We start from the raw sequence: 3,741 nt of genomic DNA on the forward strand, positions 1-3,741 counted from the left end.
CGGGCCAGCGGCAGGGCGGGGCTTCGTGGGAAGCCGTGGGAAGGCAGGGGCGGGGCTTGCGCGATGAGCTCCATTGGGAGCGAGGAGCGGGCTTTGCGCGTGCAGCCGCGGGCCGGCGGAGGCGGGGCTTGTGCCATAAATGGAGGGAGGGGCGGGGCTTGCGCGATGAGCTCATTCGAGGAAAGGGGAGGGGCCTGCGCGAAGAGCTCGGCGCTCAGAGATGGTGGGGGCGGGCTTTGCAGAACGAGCCCTGGGGACCCTGTCAGGCTAAATTCGAACGTTAGAGCCTCATCAAGTTGTCTCTCAGAGGAAACGTGTAGCTGTCCTTCAAGGTCTTGAGCTTCCTTTGGTTAACCAATGATCCAGTTCGAATCCTACCATACGGCCCAGAAGGACAGGAAGTGCCGGAAATGAAAGGAAGGAAGGAGTGGCTACTGGTTTAAAGACAGGCCAGGGAACTGAGACGGAAAACTAGGTATTAAGCCACGCAAGAAAGAGCTCTCCACTTGTTTATCAGCAGCATGGTTGTGATTAACACTGCATGTCTACCTAACTCGTGATTAATTTTTAACGTCATATACTTATGTCTATATACAGGTGTACTCCGCATACATACACACATCCATTCATCTAGAAGCCTGGGCTAGAGAAAGATGCAGTTTATTTTTAGTCGGATTAAAGACCTAGTAAAACAGATTACCCAATCTGGAGGTTAGATTCAAATTATCTACAAAAACTAAGGGGCTATTTTTTTAGCTTGTAACTATCATTTGACCAAATGTCAAGTATGTCCTAAAAACAGACCTAGAAGTGAAGAAATAGAGACTTACTTTTACAAAACGTAGAGCAGAAATTAAAGAGAGACACCATGGACTGACTGGATCTAAGGCCTACACCATATGATGGAGCCCATACCTGACTCTGCTTGGATGCCCTGATAGGCCATGGACCTAGGGGAAATCCAATACTGTTCTGCTAAAGGAATTTAGCAATTAAATGACTCCTAATGACATTCTGCTGTACCCATTGGCCAGTGTCTCATTTGGCCAGAATCAGAGATGCTTCCTCCTGCAGAAGATGGGAACAAACACAGAAACCACCAAAAGAACAAAGTGCAGAGTGAGAGACCGTGGAATGAATACTCAACTTTAAATGGGATGTCTCCATCAAACGCCTCCCATCGAGTGAGGCTCAGGGAACCTTGTGGAAAAGGAGGCAAAAAGAGTGTAAGAGCCAGAAGTGATAGAGGATACCAAGGAAACGAGGCTTTCTTGTAAAGAGAATTATCTTGTGTATTTCATGGATATAGCACATGTCCATAGTAAACAAAATAGCTTATAGCTTAGGCAGGAAATAGGAGGTAAGACATCCAGTAGACAAGAAAGGATTCTGGATAGAGCCATACATGGGAGATGTGGCCAGCAAGATATGAGGACAGATGAATCAAGCCTGAGCACAGGTAACCAGCCATGTGGCAGATTAGAATAAATGGGTTAAGTTATGAGCTAGTCAGAGAAGACTCTAGCTATATGTCCTAGGTATCTGTAAATATATTTGGAGCCTCTTGTGTCTTTGATCTGGGTGCTTGGGGCCGGGAAGTAAAAAACATCTTCCAAACACAGCAGGACCAACACGTTATGAATTCAAATAGTGTGGCAGCATGTGCATTCCCTCCCTGCATGAGTCTAAGCCAGTTAGGGTCCTAGGGCTAGAAGCAGCGACTCCATCTCTAGCCCAGGAGTTGTCTCCAGTTGATAACGGCTTGCAAATGAAAAGTTAGTTTCCTCCGATGGAGTCTCACCAGGGTTACTCCGAGGAACAGACCCCACACCCAGCAGTAGATGGCCAACACAGAGTAAATTCAGTGGCATTTCTGGAGACTCCTTGGCTCGTAATGTTCTGTCTGGGTCATCAATCTTATTTATTTTCGTTCATTTCTTCTTTCCCCTTACCAGTCTTTGTGTATCTTATGGTTTCCAGTGTTGTATTCTTACGGGCTTTTTCTGTGTGCTACTGTGTGTCTCTGGGTCTATATGCATTTCTTGTGCCTTTTCTTTGGTTCTTTTTCTCCTGGTAGTTTGTTTGCCTCAACCTATTCTGGTTTGTTTCTTTCTTACTTTGTTTCATTACTATTTGTAGATATCTGATTGTATCCTGATGAGAGAAAGGCTGAGGATTTGGGTGGATGGGGAGAAGTTGGAGGGAAGGGAAGCCATAATCAGAATATACTGTATGAAAAATACATATTTTCGCCAGGCTGTGGTGGTGCACCCCTTTAATCCCAGTACTCAGGTGGCAAAGGCAGGCAGATCTCTGTGAGTTTCAGCCCAGCTTGGTCTACAGAGCAAGTTCCAGAGAAAAGCTACACAGAGAAACCCTATCTAGAAAAACTAAACAAACAAAAAGAAAAAAAATGTATGGTTTTTGTTTTGTTTTTCAATTAAGAGGCTGGAGAGATGGCTCATGGGTTAAGAGTACTGGCTGCCCTTGCAGAGGATCCAGGTTCGAATCCCAGCTTGTACATGGCAGCTCACAACTATCTAAGTTCCATAGGGGTTCCAATGCCTCTTCTGACCTCCATAGGCTCCTGCGTGCACATGGTGCACACAGGTACACTCAGGCACACACATATACACAGAATCATATAACAGTACTGGAGCCTGACCTCTGGCCTCCGTCTACTGACACGAGTGCGCTTGCACACACCTAAGTGTCCCCTGAGTAGTGTGGCAGTGCACCATTAGTGACTGATAACTACAGCCATTACCAAAACATCTTCACCCTTAAGATCTAAGCACAATGCCCCTAACATAAATGGTAATACTTTGATAACACTGGAGAATACACATTTTCTCTTACAACATCAGTTAGGATAAACTATCCTTTAATATTGTTTATTAATATGATTTCATAATTTATAATAGATCATTTTTAGTTCAGTTGAAAGGCCCGCTGTTGTTTCTTTTTTTTTCTCCCACTGTTTTTCCCCCCCGCTGTTGTTTCTTTTTTCACTGTAATATTAAACACTAAAGAAAACATTAGCTTTCTGAGCTGGTATCGCTGGCACGACCATAGTGAACGTTCCTAAAACCTGTCGGACATTCTGCAAGAAATGTGGCAAGCACCAGCCCCACAACTGACACAGTACAAGAAGAGCAAGGATTCTTTGTATGCCCAGGGGAAGTGGCGTTACAACAGGAAACAGAGTGGCTATGGTGGGCAGACTACACCTGTTTTCTGCAAAAAAGCTAAAACTACAAAGAAGATTGTGCTGAGACTTGAATGTGTTGAGCCCAAGTGCAGATCTAAGAGAATGCTGGCTATTAAGAGATGCAAGTGTTTTGAACTGGGCAGCAATAAGAAGAGAAAGGGCCAAGTGATCCAGTTCTAAGGCAATTTGGTTATGAAGACAATAAAATCATGAGCTTTTGTTAAGGAAGGAAGGAAAGAAGGAACCAAAGAAGGGAGAGAGACAGAAAGAAAGCTTTAAAGTGCAGGCATATGAGAGCCTCTAAGCCCTAAACCCGACTTCTGAACCTAAGAGCTGGGTGCTGACTGCACACTGCAGCTTAGTTTTCTAGTGTGTAAGGTGCGTAGATGGTAACTACCAGTGATGTGGAATTACAGAGGTAAAGCCTACCAAACTGTGAAAGGTTTAATACGTTCTGTGTCCTTCTGCTTTGGAAGGTGTTCAGTGTAGAAATACCTATTGTAAAAATAAACAGGAATACAAAGTCAGAA

General features: G+C 44.5%; 1 pseudogene; it reads left to right on the plus strand.

The window, feature by feature from the left end:
* Nucleotides 1-63: 63 nt before the first annotated feature.
* On the plus strand, nucleotides 64-3,391 carry LOC129667747 (60S ribosomal protein L36a-like; annotated as a pseudogene).
* Nucleotides 3,392-3,741: the final 350 nt, after the last annotated feature.

This window comes from Psammomys obesus, unplaced genomic scaffold (assembly GCF_907164565.1).
Source record: "Psammomys obesus unplaced genomic scaffold, mPsaObe1.curated_primary_1811, whole genome shotgun sequence".
Lineage (NCBI taxonomy): Eukaryota > Metazoa > Chordata > Mammalia > Rodentia > Muridae > Psammomys > Psammomys obesus.